This window comes from Geotrypetes seraphini, chromosome 19 (assembly GCF_902459505.1).
Source record: "Geotrypetes seraphini chromosome 19, aGeoSer1.1, whole genome shotgun sequence".
In the NCBI taxonomy this organism is placed as follows: Eukaryota; Metazoa; Chordata; class Amphibia; order Gymnophiona; family Dermophiidae; genus Geotrypetes; species Geotrypetes seraphini.
The window spans coordinates 16,153,947-16,169,592 of NC_047102.1; the positions used below are offsets into that span (position 1 = coordinate 16,153,947).

The window sequence follows — 15,646 nt, forward strand, 5'->3', positions numbered from 1 at the left end:
GAATGAAAAGTACGGGGGAAAAGTCCGAAAAACCTTAGAACTTAGATGGTTTCCCTGATGTAGTTGATGCGAAACATAGCGCTATGTCAGAGGCTCTCATTTTGTGTTGCTACATAAAAGCCACCTGAACTGTTTTTGAATTTGTGGAATTATGTGGAAGAAGCGACATGCATATTAATAAGAAGATTAGAATTCAAACTCAATATTCTTCTCAATGTCGTAGGTGGCTTTGAACTATAATGCCCACGTACTTCCAGTTACCCTCCAGCCACGGCACCGAGATTAATTTGCCGGGGCGTCAAAACGTTTTCAAGACACTGGCCTAAAAGATGGGCTCCGATAGTGGAACCCAATGGCACCTAATTCATAAAGAGGTGCCTAACTCAAAAACACGCCCATGATCTGCCACCTAACCACACCCACTTTTAGTGTAGGTTCTTTGGGCTAGGTGCCTACTTTTTATAGAAATCAAGTTTTTTTTTTTTAATTAGGCGCCTAACTTTCAATTAAGTCCAATTAAATCCGATTAAGTCCAATTAAATCCGATTAAGCCTGTTGATTAAGTTAAGCGTCAATATTGGCGTCTAACTTTAGGCAGATTTTATGCAAATCAGGGCCAAGTTGACCAAGCGTTTATTGAAAATAAACGGCCTCTTTTACTAAGGTGCGCTACACGATTTAGCGTGCGCTAAACACTGACACGGGCATGTTAGTCTATGGACGCATTAAGCATGCACTAATTTGATGGGCGCGCGCTAATCGGTTAGCACACCTTAGTAAAAGAGGGAGAAAGTTGTATCTGTAGCTGAACTGCTTGAATTGCGACACCAAAAAATATATTTTTTTTTAATGAACGATGTGCTTTGGAAAAAAAAAAAACCTGAATGCACTTATTTATCAAAAAGTGACAAACATCAAATGCGGGAGATAATAATAATAATAATAATAACAGTTTATATACCGCAGTACCGTGAAGTTCTATGCGGTTTACAAAGATTAAGCAAAGGTACAAATTGATTGACTTTAAGAGGGGAGGAAGAAAGAGGGTTAATAGGACAGGAAATCCATTTTTGAGGAGAGAGTGATCAATAGAACAAGTTAATCGCTATAGAGGGGAGAGAGAAGAGAGGATCAGTTGTCTAGATACTTTAGGCATTGGTGGAATGAGGCATTATGACATCACAATCTCAGCTCTAGAATGTTGATTTGTATGATTTTAAAGCGTTTGAGGCTTGTGCAGATGAGGACGGAGCTTAGGCATTGGTGGAATGAGGCATTATGACATCACTATCTGAGCTCTAGAATGTTGCCACTTAGGATTTTAAAGGTTTGAGGCTTGTGCAGATAATAATAATAATAACAGCTTATGTACCAAAATACCGTGAAGTTCTTTGCGGTTTACAAAGATTAAGCAAAGGTACAAATTGATTGACTTTAAGAGGGGAGGAAGAAAGAGGGTTAATAGGACAGGAAATTCATTTTTGAGGAGAGAGTGATCAATAGAACAAGTTAATCGCTATAGAGGGGAGAGAGAAGAGAGGATCAGTTGTCTAGATACTTTAGGAACAGGTGTGTTTTCAGACGTTTCCTAAATTCCTTATAAGTAGTGGGTGAAAGCAATTGTTCTAGGTCTTTACCCCATGATGATGCTTGGTGCAAGAGAAGATGTTCATGGTGTTTTTTCAGTTTACAACCTCTCACTGGGGGGGGGGGGAACGAAGTTGGAATGTGAGCTTCTCTTGTGTCTGTTGGCTGAGAAGACGAAAAGGTCAGTTATATATTTAGGGGCAAGTCCGTGCAGTGCTTTGAAGCAGAAGCAGGGAAATTTAAACTTTGCGCGCGCCTCCATTGGCAGCCAATGCAGCTGCCGGTAGTAGGGTGTCACGTGGTCAAACTTCCTCAGCCCAAAGATCAGTTGGGGATGGTGGAGGTTCACAGAATGCAGGTCTATATTAAAGGATAGGATTCATATCAGCTGGACTGCACTCCCGTATACAAAAAAAAAAAGATTGTTGAAAGCATGGGTTGGAACAGCTGCGGTCAGCAAAGCAGCTGTTGAGAGAGTTTCCTGAACAGCAATATAAATAGCTGCCCTGGTATTAGTCTGCCCGAGAGAAATCTGGGGCCCTGGTATTCTGCCACGCTTGCTAATTTCCATCCTTTTTTAATAATCCAGCCGAGTCTTATTTCCCACAAACACGGCTATTCCAGTGCCAGCATCACGCCATCAAGGAATAGAAGGCTGTTCGATTACACACTCTACTTTTCAAAACAGAGAGCGCGATATAAAGCATTCCCTTTTAAATACTGGAACCTAAATTCAAGCACAACATTTCTCAAACTTAAGAATTTTGGAGATTTTCAAGCATAAAAACTTTTGCATCACTATTCCTGTCTTTCCTCAGTGTTCAACTTCCAGAAGCAGTTGACTAGTTGACTAGCTTGACAACGCCATTTTTCAGAGTAAGTTTAATTCAGAGAATGAAGCTTTCTAAATTAAGCTAGAAGAAAAACAGGGGAGGTGTCCTCAACGCACAGGGTGTAGCAAACGAAACCAGCCAGAACACCTCTTGAGCATGCTGAGAAATCCTCTGGAGAGCCGACTCCTCAAAACTAATCAATACGATAACAACAATTTATTATTTCTATAGCACTGCCAGATGCATGCAATGCTGTACATTAAAACACGCAAGAGACAGTCCCTGCCTGATAGAGCTTACAATCTAATTATGACAAAAGGGCGAATCTATACGATTACCATCAATAGCATTCATCAAACACCGTCTCACCTGAGTATAGCAAGGTATGTAGTACCATAACCCCGCCAAGAGAGGCAAAATATTTCTAGGGAGTGTGCTAAATCATTTGCTTACAAAAAAGAATATATATAGAGGTGAAAACATTCACGAGCTAAGATAATGAACGGGGGAGCAATTCAGTTTTGAAAGTCCCACATATAAAAACCATCTTCAGATGCGGTTTGTTGTGTGTTTTGTTCAATGAGTGGATTTTTATTCTAGTTTTCAATAAAAATGTAATGATTCAAAAAAAAAAAAAAAAAACCCAGCCCCATCTTCAGAATCATTTTCATATTTGTTCAATGAAAGATAGGGGTACACAGCACCCCTTTTAGTAAGCTGCATTAGGTGCTAACATATGCCTAAAAAGCTTAAAATGGCATGCCTCGAGACACACTCATGCATCCTACAGTAAAAGCCAAGATTAGCTATTGCCTATTGGGATTTCTTCCTCTTCCTGGTCTTTGACCTAAGGGCCGCTGCGGGAGCGAACTTCTGGGCACAATGAACCACTGGTCTGACCCAGCAGCGGCAATTCTTATGTTCACAATGACTGGTAAGCCTGGTAAACGCAAGCCTTTAGATTCCCCTAATAAACAACTAGGAAAAGGGGAGGAAGATATTTCAGCGATTATAAGTGAATTAAGAGGAATCCCGTGATCTTCTAACCGACACTAAGGGCTCCTTTTACTAAGGTGCGCTAGCGTTTTTAGCGCACGCTAACCACGCGCTAAACGAAAAATACTAAACGCAAGCTCATTGGAGGTGTTAGCGCACCTAGTGCACCTTAGTAAAAGGAGCCCTAAGAAAGACATTAAAGAGATTGAAGAGGAAATGGCTTCCAAGAAGGCCGAGCTGTTGGCATTCAATTCCAGATTTGAGAAGGACGAGAACAAGGTTGAAAAAGTGGAACAGCTGCCCATTGGCGTAAACGTTTGAAGATTAATGTCTGTAAACTGCCAAGGGGTTTGCAAGGAACGTGGGAATTTGATTTGAACACCAATTTAGTTGGATCACAATGGAAATTGGTCATCACGTCACTACATTCTGCGTGTATAATGCAGTCCTCTTTTTTCGTTGTTGTTGAACAAGGCGCCATGGACTCCACTTCGTTACATGACCAACAAAGTGGCCCCTTGGATACAGAATTGATGCATCCAAGGGGCCACTTTGTTGGTCATGTAAAGATGCGACTGGTACACTGGAGCGTATGAACAATTGGCGAAACGGGTCCCATCGGGCCAGCTGTTTAAGCTACACAGTATGGTGGGCCAGCAGTAACTAACACACAGTTTGGTGTTTCATAATCAGCGACTCAGTTTAAAGCTAAGTGTCACTTGTTTTTCATTATGTTTTCACTGTTACTGGCATTTATTTAATCACATTACATCATACAGCGTAGGTGGTGGTAGGAGCTCGATGAATGAATCCTTTTGCCTGTTTAATGCTTGCAATGTCAAGCTCAGGTATCTGAGAGCTCCTTACCACTTGTTATCAGTTCACCTCTATGATACCAGTAATTATAAAAGTCCATTTGTGGTTTTGTTTTAAGGAAGCAAAACCTTTGGAAAAATTTGTTGTCCAGTGTTATTAGCCTCTGCTGACATCAACGGCAAGAAAAAAGCAAAAAATAATTTGCTCTCAAAAATCACAGGATGTCAGAATTCACATCCCAAAATTCCAAACACGCTTGTGACAATTTATTGGCTTGACGGTTTGTGAAATATGCGGTTGTACACAGAGGTATCGATACCTTTTTTAAGACAATAAAAGCGTCAAGCAACAGCACAACAGAAGCATCGGTTACGATGTCTTCAAAAGGAAAGTTTTGCTTCATCAAATGCTAAAACAGTTTAGAGTGAAATACCTGCCATCCAGATGGATGTAGGTCTATTGCTAGATCCAAGGACTCTGATTGAAGTTTCTCAATACATTTTTCTGGCAGGCCCCGTCATGCTGCACCAGGATTTCCAAGCTATTCACTGACTCATCAGATTACATTATGACATGTAAAGTGCCAACATGACTAAAAACACATGGAACAGTGTGACGGATCAGTGGGTCATAGTGCATTAGTAACATACTAGAACTAAAAGAGGCCGGAATGAAAGCAGGAATGAAAAATGCATCAGCAAGCCCTTTAATGTCTTATATGATCAGGGCGAAAGCATGCTAATGGATGTGTCATACATTTACACATACAGGCGATAGATGTCAACTTGATTAATCTGTGGGAGTTTCTGTACGTACAGGTACCTTGAAATGGTTGGTGTGCACAAATCAGTTTTAACCGTAGGCAGAGTTTGGGAGTTGTCAGGGGATTGGGGGGGGGGGGGGGGTCAAAACCTTGCACACAGGAGTTGGAATAAGACTCAACTTTGGCGGCAGCAATAATAGCATAAGAACATAAGCAGTGCCTCCGCCGGGTCAGACCATAGGTCCATCCTGCCCAGCAGTCCGCTCCCGCGGCGGCCCAAACAGGTCACGACCTGTCTGAATCACCAGAAGGGGCCCCCTTGCCACCTTGGTTTCCCATTGAGTCCTATCTTCCCATCGAAGTCCTAACCCTCCGGTCTTGCACATGCACGACCTGGTTGGGTTTCTATACCTGTGTTACATCCTCACAGCTATGTCTTGCAGGCCAAAGACAGAGTCAGCCCAGGCTTCACTTGCTGTATGGAAACCAAGAACGACCTTAGCACTGAGAAACAGAACCCATAGTGGCCCTGTCTCATCAGCCTTGCATGCCCTGCTGCTTGCTTCTGATTGGACTATAAACTGGGCCCTGCAGTATAAGGAAAAGATCCAAGAAATTGGGGGGGGGGGGAATTTGGGATAAGGACTTGGGTGGGTTTTTGTTGGTTTTTTTTAATGTTGACTGACAAGATCACACCCACTGCATCGCTATGCCTTATCCCCCACACCTTCCACCTCCAACTTCTCCCTAGAGATACAGGTACTTGGATAAATGAGATAAGGAAGTTAGAAACATATGGTGAATGACCCTCAACCCTTGCCACCTCACCTCCCCCTCCCCTTCCAAATGAAGCTATTATGATTTTAACTTACAAATTCAGCTGATTAAAACAGGGGGCAAAAGTTAAGCCTTAGTTTTATAGACTAAACTCCTCTTTTACTAAGGTGCGCTAACCGATTAGCGCGAACTAATCGAATTAGCACGCATTAAAAGAGGGCCTGAACTCATTTTATACTACAGTCTGACAAGCACACTGGATAGTCTGTGGTCTTTAGCAAAAATCTCAATATACACAAGTTAATGTGAGGAATTTAAGGGTAAAAACCAGGGACCAGGTGTGCCAATGGGTTTTGACAACTGTATGTCTGTTTGCAAAAATGCATAGCACTTCTGTTCCTGCAGCCAACGTATAAGCAAGCATTTTATTAGGGGCGTGAGATGCTGGATGCATGCAAATAACTTGAACACATATAACCCTAAAAATTAGCGTGTGTACAATCAATTTGCACACACAAATATGTCTAGAGAGCAAACAATGAAATGCACTAAAAAAATGCAGCAAATAATCAGGAAAAATGAATTTGAAATGAACCTGAGCCAAACTTTATTTTGGCTGTGGACATCCCTATATTCCATAACTTAAGCAAACAGAACCTCATGTTTAATCTCTGAATAAATGCATCACAGACAAAATTCAGATTTCAAGGAACCTCTCAATATAGCACAATTATTTTACTGTAGATTTGTGAGGCTCTTAAATTAATATACCAAGAAAGTTAGAGAGAGAGAATTAGTCCTAATTACTGAATCAGACTCCCAATTCCAAAACCCTGAACTCTGTGAGAGTTTCATGAGATCCGACTCGTATCTCCTGAAGGTGGCTCAAGTGAAACTTCATTTTCCATATGGGCTCAACACATGAAATGGATATTCTCAGTTCCAAAGTATTTTACAAAAGGCGTGCTGAACATTTTTGTAAAATACATATAACACCACCTGCAAATACATGTGTAATTGTCAGAACATACAGCAGGAGGAGCTTTTTTTTTTAACTACTCATGCGTCAGCCTCCATGTAAGTGCTACCAATTTCATATATAGGAGGTACAGTATTCCCTCAAAATTTGTGGGGGTTACGTTCCTGGAGCACTCGCAAATTTTAAAAATACCTTGAATACTGTACTGTATTGGATGCGGGGAGGGAGAGGGCTGCAGAACAGTGCTGGGGGGGGTGGAATTTCTCACTTCCTCATCTTGCTAAGAACACGAAACTGCCCACATACAGATGGGAAGCCATAGCCACGGGCAGCTATAACAGCATTAGAAAAAAAAAAAGACGGCGGAACTGGCCATGTGACACGATTCATTCGCTAGCAACCGCCGACCTCTCAAAAACCAAGCCAGAAAGAATTTTGGCACACTTTTCGGTTTGTAATTGGCTGTTAAGTCTGTGTCTCCTATAAGCCCCGGGACGTTCTCTGGAGTCATTGTAGTTTAAAAACACGCACGGAAAAAAACGCAAATGACAAAGTCCGCGAAGTCAGAACCGTGGATTTGCGGGGGTATACTGAAACTCTATAAGTAGGCATCTCTATGCTACACATCTCTATGCCACGCATCTCTATAAGTAGGCATCTCTATGCCACACATCTCTATGCCACACATCTCTATAAGTAGGCATCTCTATGCCACACATTAAGAGCCTATTCCATAAAAGCATCTGGGTGGCCAAATTCCATTACACAATGCAGTACACTAGTGCAACCTGATACTAGCATGACAACTTTTTTTTTTTTGCACCAGTATTTACATCAGCCATATATCCGACATAACTGCAGGTGCCTAAATGTTGTAAAATCAAGTTTCAAGTTTATTAAAAGTTTGATATCCCGCTTTTCCAAAGTCAAAGCGGTGTACACATAAATATAAAAATCTAAAATTCATGGGGAAAAGGACAGACTGACAAACAAAATCATACCAAGGATGAACATGTGGTAAAAAGTAGGGAGAAATACAATATTTAATAGTAAAGAGACAAAAAGGGGGACCTACAAAGAGGAAGGGAAGTAATCCTCATTCTGCAAGAAGCAGCAAAGTGTTTATAGACTGAAAGCGTCTTTGAATAGGAAAGACTTTAGATTCGCTTTAAATTTCCCGTATGATGGTTCATCATGGAGAGAATTTGGGAGCGAGTCCCATAGGGTAGGCGCCATCACTGAGAAGATTGTTTCTTTTTTTTTTTACGTTTGAATTGTAAAACAATTTTTTACGTTTGAATTGTAAAACAAATTTATTTAGAGACAATGATGTGAATTTATCAGAAATGTATTCTCCTGAAAATAAGGAAAAATAATTCAAATTGCATGCTAGTTAAAGTCACAGATGCTGCGACTCCCCCGTCTCTTTAAAAATAAGGGCCAGTTCCCGGAATTCAGTTTATTCACTACTTAAATCAACTGGAGTATAATCTGGGTCATCAACATCTTCCAGCTCCAAGTCATCCATCTCCTGGAACAAAGATTCATCCGTTCTACACTGTTTCCAGCTTCCTCGAGGAATTTAATATCAAATGTGTCCAGGTTATGATCTGTTTCAAACAACTGCTTCCAAGTTAGCTCAATTAAGATTGTTTTTCTTGTAAAAGAGGTGGCGTAGTGAAGGCATAACTAAGGCATCTTTTACAAAGCATCGCCACACCCACTTGACTCTAAAGCACCAATGTGCATCAATAACCTTAGTTATCCCATTCAACCCACTTTGAAGATATTGGGAGTAACACTGGGCCAGAGCCTGACCATGAAAGACCAGGTAGACGCCTTGTTTAGAAAAGTCTTTCTCACCCTCTGGAAGCTTCGGTCCATCAGAGCTTACTTCAATGTCTCATCATTTCAAATTCTGGTACAATCCCTTATACTGAGTCAACTCGATTATTGTAACATCGCCTACTTGGCACTCTCCCAGAAAAATATGTGGCGATTGCAACTGGTACAAAATGCAGCGGTTAGGCTACTTTGTGGACTGAAGAAGTTTGATCACGTAACACCTTCCTATCGACTTCTACACTGGCTGCCGATGGAGGCATGTGTGAAATTCAAGTTTGGTTGTTTTTGCTTCAAGGTACTCTATGGCTTAGCCCCTAAATACATAACAGACCTTTTCTCTTTCACAACCAACAGACACAGGCGAAGCTCACACCCGAACTTTGTTTCTCCACCAGTTAGAGGTTGCAAATTTAAAAGTCATCACCAACATCTTTTCACACATCAAACAGCACTATGGGGTAAAGACCTAGAACAATTACTCGTGCCTACTACCTATAGGGAATTCAGGAAACGCCTAAAAACACATCTGTTCCTGAAATACTTAGGAAACCAACCTACACAATCTTAGTCCTCAACAAACGATCGCTAGAACTATCAATCACTAAGTCTGTACTTTGTTCATTCCATTCTGTCTGTAACATTTCTAATCATTGTAAACCGCATAGAACTTCACGGTCCTGCGGTATATAAATTGTTATTATTACTACAAAGGCACGCTAAGCATTTTAGCGCGGATTTAGTGCATGCTAAAGCAACGCATGCACTGCTAACGCATCCATAGGATAACATGCATGCGTTAGCATTTAGCATGCGGTAGAAAGCTTAGCGCACCTTTGTAAAAGAGGGGGGTAAGAGATTTTGAGAATTTGATCTTAGTACTCTTGCTGGGCTATAAGGAATAATTTATCTATGAATCCTGGAGATTGGAACAATTTTGTCTTAAATGTGAACAATATAATTTTATACATAATTCGATGAGAGAGTGGTAGCCAGTGTGATTTTGTCAAAAGGTTTGGGGGGGGGGTGTCATGCGATAGGAATTTTTTTTGCATTGAAAATGAGTTTCAAGGCTCTATTCTGAATAATCTGCAAGCGTCTTAATTCCTTGGAATAAGGCATTGCAATAATCTAGGCGGGATATTACTAGGGAATGTAACAGTATATTTTTTGATGATATTTCTAGAAGTCGCAAAATAGAGCGAATTATGCATAACCCATAGAAGCATATATTATATCACCGACAGCCCCACCCATGTATATGCTCCCCTTGTAAACACATGCTTAGACGCTCTGGTGACAATCCACTCAGTTTTTCAAGATATTCGTAATGAATATGCATAAGATTTTGCATACATTGGAGGCAATGGCTACATAATCGCTCTCATGCATAAAATTAGGGATATCCAACCTGACTGGGTGGAGCAGGCAATGAGGACTGGTTCGACACCACACAAGAATAAAAATGGGCATCGCTGGTGTTTTGGCAGCTTGCTGAACAGGATGTTGTCTGATCCATGCACTCAGCTCTCCAAACCACACACCACAAACTAATGTGGCAACATACAAGCAAGCAAAATACTATTCTTAATTTCTCAGGATGTCTACAAACTGATTTACAACATATTGCATGATGGAAAAATCTATGTCTGTCTTTTGTTTACGTGCCTTCTTACTCAAGATTTCACGAGTTGACAAAGAAAGGGTAAAGTTTACAAGCAGACATCTCTGTTGGAAAATAAGCCTGAGATTTTCTTGATAAAGTCAATCAAATGCCACCTACAGGACAAATTGTGTTTTACCACCTTATTACTAAAATGGATGATCCAGAAAACTTCCCCTGCTGCACAGCAGAAAAAAAAACAACGATTAATTTCATTGAACATGAAGTGGATACAGCAGTCAAGAAAGCATCTCTCTATCCACAATAGGAATAAAATATTATATTAAATAATCATCCAAAAAAGGAAATATTACTGGATTTGCAATAAGTAATGACCACCAGATAATGCATAATCTGTTGTATATAAGCTATGACTTGCCCAACGCACACCTTTAGAATGAGATTAGATGTTCCAAAACATTAGGTTTATAGACAGAGACATTTTTATATGAAGTGTGCATTGAAGGCCTTATTCACTGACAGTTCATGTAGAATGGGTTTCCACCTATTTAGTACCTATAGAAAAAAAATCACATACACACACGGAGAAAACCCATACATGAGTGAATTCAGAAAACCGTATCAGATAATTCCTGCCTTTTAAATAAATGTTTCCCATTACTACAACTACTATTTATCATTTCTATATGCTGAAAGGCGTATGCAGAGATGTACATTTAGATATCAAAGAGGTCCTCTGACTCCCTTCCCAGACAGACTATTTGTCATATCAAAAACAAAGGACTGCATGTAACATAGCATAAGTACAAAACCTACTATCTGGTGTTACTGAATCCATAAGTATTTTCATGTAGCCAATGCTATATAGATTCTGCTCCCTATTCATACATCCAACGCTATCAAACAGTATCACACAAGCTTATGTTAGCATTTTTGCGAGGTCTTCAGAAGTGCCAGTCAATAACCAAGTGTTTTCAATGGTTAAGATACATTTTCGGCACAGAAGAGGTTATCAGATTGGGATGGTGTGGAACAAATTACATTGGGGGAGGGAGGGACCTCTTCTTGAAACAGCCTTTTGGCGAAACATGCCGAATTAACAGGTCCCTTCCCGATACGAGCAACTTAATAAGCAAAGATTAACTTTCTATAATATTAATGAGTAATTTTGAATGAGCATGGAGTACTTAAAAAGAATAAAATATTCCATAATTAAATTATTTATAGAAAAGCGGGTCAATGATGATTCCAACGCCGAAAATGTATCTTAGCCATAGAAAACACTTGACCATTGACTGGCACTTCTGAAGACCTCGCAAAAATACTTTAAAAAAAATGCTAACATAAGCTTTTGTGTTACTGCTCGATAGCGTTGGATGACTGAATCCATAAAAACATCCCCCTTCCCTCTCCCCACCTGCAGCTTCAGTAATGTGAAGTGTCCAATCTTATGTACATTTTTAAAAATAGCCAACATGCATATTTCCCTGTAGAAATGTACGGAATCAAATATGATACTCTCGTTTCAGCCTTGGAAGGGACTTCACTTGCTAGTTGATGACAGTGGATCGTACATGTCTAGACTTAGAGGGGCTTTTGGAAGAAATAAGAGAAACTAGTACCAAGAGCAACAGAACAAAGGCTGAGCTTTTAGGGGGGGGATGAAGAGGAAGAGGGCATGATTTTTCTCTTCCCACAAAGTCAACAAGCCAATAAAGAACGACATGTTTTTACAAGACTTCAGCCCAGACTGGATTTGAACATTTTGGGCTTCCAAAGATAAACAACTTGCTTTAAAAACTAAAAATGTGACGTTCTTGTTCAACATCTTACTATTCTGACTTACAAAAACAAAGGACCAGGCTTTATAACTTTAAAAAAAATTTTTTTTTACCATATACATAGGACTAAGGCGTGCTAGTGCATCTTAGCGCATGCTAAAAATTAGCCCATGCTAGCGCATCTATTATATCCTATGGATGCGTTAGCACATGTTAGCATTTAGCGCAAGCAAATTTTTAGCGTACGCTAAGACGCACTAGAGCGCCTTAGTAAAAACGACCCCTTAATCCACACAGGGAGTCCAAATTTTTTTTATTTTTTTTTAACTGATCTGTGCCTTTTAACAATATTCTTCTAATCACAGGTTTTACTTACTGCGTTATCAAGTAAAGGTCTCTTTTTTTTCCTTCAAAAATAATAACAGCGATAGTGAAGTGGTCAGCCCACAACCTAAAAGTGCTCCGTTAATAACAAGCACAGGCTGCCAAGGGAACCATCGTTACACTCCACAGTTCATCAGAACAAAAATGTGAAAAACTGTGAAGAAATAATCACTTATCTTTATCTTCCAGGTACTTTAGTTAGATTGTGAGCCTTCGGGACAGTAAGGGAATTTTTTAAGTACCTTCTTACTTCTCATTTATAATCTTAATGTATATTTTCTTCAAACCGCTTAGAACCTAACGGATGTAGCGGTATATAAGAAATAAATTACATTACATTACATTATCTTGAGATGTTATCACTGGTGGAAACCGCGGTTCCCGATTCAGACACGCCTGTGCCCCCACTTTCTCATACCGATCACCCAGTCTCTGTGCTTGGTATTAAGGGAACACTTTTAAGGTTGTGGGCTGAGCACTTCACTATCACTGTTGTTATTATTTTTGCCCATATGAAGGAAAAATAAAGAGAGCTTCAATAGGTAAAACCTGTGATTAGAAGAATATCATATACATAGGAGCCAACTTGCCAAAATGATCCTTCCCTGAACACACAGTTTGCTAAAAAGCACCTCCAGAAACAGAACCATATATGCTCTACAACATCCTTCAAAGAGAGTTTGTGGCACGATGAGCTCTAACTTTCTATTCATGACAGGAGTGAAGTCATCTGTCCTCTCTTCTTAGATCCGAGTGACTAATTGTTTTCTAAAACTAGTTCTGTTTCATGCTTTTTTTACGTCAACGTTATTTAAAATAAAAATGTCCTACCAGATCGCATGCCTTACTATTGATGCACCGTTTCTAGGACATGCTATGTGTGTCAGCTACCGGGCGAAGCAAAGTTTAAAATGAGTCCATTGCTACAAAAAGAGAGTTATGGGTGCATTTTTTTTTTTTAAAAAAAGCAGCATATTCTTGCAGACTACGCTTGCATTTAGTACATAGCGCGAAACGTATCAGCCTCCTACAACACCTGCAAAATTCTCTCGCGCCCCGACCTACAATGATTAATCAGAAGAAGGGTTTACCATCTGGCTCCAGAGTGAGCCATCCAACGGCTCTACCTGTCCCATTGCTTTCTACGGGAATAAAACCCGGATGTCTCAATCCGTCCTCTTTTTTTTTTTTTTTTTTTCTGGAGCCATATAGTAACCCTAATTAGAAGCCAACAACTCGGCAGCAAAGCCCAGTTTCTATTTGGGTACCTGCCACCGCTCCCTGCGGTTAAGCGTTGCCCAACTCTCAGCCCTCTTCCTCTCACGGGAACGACAGGACCGGCCGCCCTCGTCAGCACTCACCTGCGGCTCTGCTCCGCACGCGCCCACGAACGCCCTCGCGGCGCCCCCATGGCGAGCGCGCGCCGTCTGCACGCCACGAGCCCCCAGGTCCCTGTCGGCACGAGCCCAGCTCGACTTCGTTTCCCTGTCCCGCACCGGCGTCCAGAGGGGGGAGACCTCTCCGCCAATCAGAGCCCGGCCTGGCGGCGAGCCCCGCCCCTGCCAACCTCGGACTGGGCGGGATCTCCTTCGCCGCCGTTTTGGGGTTGGGCTGGCGCGGTTTCTCGGGCATCCGTCCCGCCCCCTTCGGGGATGGGCGGAAGGTTGCCTGGGTTGTGCCCTCTGCCGCATGGAGGAGCTGGCAAGGAGGTTCACTCAGGAAACTTCCTTCCCCGAAAACCTGACACTCCAGGAGAGTCGGTAGAGAGGTTTGATCTTTGCATTTGACGTAAAGGGGCGGGTTCAGTAGCTGGGCTCCTGGTAAATGGGAGGAGCCTTTGTGACGTCACAGCTCCTCCCCCGGTGCCGCGAGCTGCTGCTTCTCGGGCGTGGCTGGCAGGTGCCAGTGCACTTGTTGCACCCATGCAAGATCGGCCGCTGCTTGCCTTGAGGGAAAGCGCGCGCTGGGCGGGGAGGCTGCATCGCTCTTTGCACAGAATGTCTGAAACTTGCGGGGCAGACTGGCATTTTTTTTTTTTTTTTTCATCCTCCGTTCGAATGAGTGCAGCACCGGTGCTTTGGAAGTGGTTTCAGGGTTAGCATATAGAATAAAATGTGGGGAATGATTAGATTGTGTGTCTTTGAGATCAGATGCTTTTTTATTTTTTTATTTTTCTTCTTTACATAGGTTGCAATGGCTTTATAAAGCTGGGCCACGGGATCTGAGGCTTACATTTGAGGGTTGCTACTTTTAAGAAGAGACATTTTTTTTCTCATGCATCCTTAACCCTTTCAGGACCAAGGGACATATTTGTCCCATAACTTTAAAATCCTATAAATTTTGATTGGGATAGTCTACAGTTCTAAATTTGATATGTACGGATTCCATATGATACTGCCTTTATGTAAACAAACTGGTTCCGACATTCATTCATTAGCGTCGTTGCCAGATTGACGAGAAGATTCACTTGCCACACTGTCCATAAGCCAGAAGTTTGATTTTTTTAAAAAAAAAATAATGATATTTCACAAAAAAAATCAAATTTTTGGCATCTGCAAGCCCTTTTTACCATAAAAATGTCGTCAAAACCACAAAAATTGGCCTACGATCCTTATGGTCCTGAAAGGGTTAAGGTGCAAGTATAATTTTCCTTACTTGGAGGTGTAAAGGGTAAGGAACATGGGGAAGGAGGACCAATTCTGCATTAGTACCTACAACATTAATAGGGGTAGTACTCGCCCCTGCCAAACTATACCTAGTTCCTTAATTAGAATTGAAAAAGCAACATTATATATTTTATTTATACAATTTTTGATACTGTTCTCCCAAGAGAGCTCAGCATGGTTTACATAAAATTATTCAGGTACTCTAAACATTTTCCCCATCTGTACCTGTGGGCTCACAATCTATCTAATGTACCTGGGGCAATGGGGGGGGGGGTAGATAAAGTGACTTACCCAAGGAGCAGCATTGGTTTGAAACCCCAAACTCAGGGGGGCGGAGGCTGTAGCTTTAACCACTGCGCCACTCTAGAAATCAAAATGTAGTAAAAGTGAGCCAAGTATAGGACAATCAAGCCATTGTGATGGCACTGATGAGGCTGGCCCTAAGTGGGTTACATTCAGGTACTTTATCATATTTCCCTATCCATCCCAGTGGGCTCAAACTCATATCTCATGTACCTGGGGCAAGGAGGAGATTAAGTGACTTGCCTAGGGTCACAAAGAGCAATGAGGGATTTGAACCCACAGCCTCAGGGCCTGA

General features: G+C 41.3%; 1 protein-coding gene across 11 annotated transcripts in view; it reads right to left on the bottom strand.

Annotated features, from left to right (window-relative positions):
- The window catches only part of MICAL2 (microtubule associated monooxygenase, calponin and LIM domain containing 2), a 256,381-nt gene extending 242,422 nt beyond the window's left edge, over positions 1 to 13,959 (bottom strand). For 3 of the 11 annotated variants that reach the window (XM_033928311.1, XM_033928310.1, XM_033928308.1), the window contains exon 1: positions 13,744 to 13,957. The gene's annotated coding sequence lies outside the window, so the exon portion shown is untranslated. Of the gene's footprint in view, positions 1 to 13,650 lie in introns of all 11 variants that reach the window. The other 8 variants (XM_033928316.1, XM_033928315.1, XM_033928312.1 and 5 more) reach the window with 7 other exon arrangements.
- Between the last annotated feature and the right edge of the window lie 1,687 nt (positions 13,960 to 15,646).